The sequence below is a fragment of the Numida meleagris genome, unplaced genomic scaffold (genome assembly GCF_002078875.1).
Source record: "Numida meleagris isolate 19003 breed g44 Domestic line unplaced genomic scaffold, NumMel1.0 unplaced_Scaffold355, whole genome shotgun sequence".
NCBI lineage: Eukaryota > Metazoa > Chordata > Aves > Galliformes > Numididae > Numida > Numida meleagris.
Window position 1 is genome coordinate 77,466 of NW_018364580.1, and position 417 is coordinate 77,882.

Genomic DNA, 417 nt, shown 5'->3' on the forward strand with positions numbered 1-417 from the left:
CTGGTGTCGGAGCGCCTGGAGCTGGCGGTGCTGTACAAGGAGTACGCGCAGGACGACCACGTCTACCAGCAAAAGATCAAGGTAGGCACCAGTACGCACCAGTGCAGACCAGTATGGCACTGGAGGTGGGGTCCCCTTGGCACCGCTGTGGCGCTGAGAGCCCTTTTCAGCTCTTCTACCCCGTTGGGGTGTCCCCATGTCCTGCTTGGAGTGTCCCCGTGTCCCTTTAAGCTTGTCCCCATGTACCCCAAGGGGTTCTGTTGTCCCCACGCTGTCCCTGTGTCCCTTGGGGGGTCTCCGTGTCCCTTCAGTGAAAACCCGTGTCCCCTTTAGGGTGTCCCTATGTCCCTTTAGGGTGATCTCGTGTCCCCTGGGGGGTCCTGGTGTCCTCTAGGCTCTCCTCATGTCCCCTTTGGG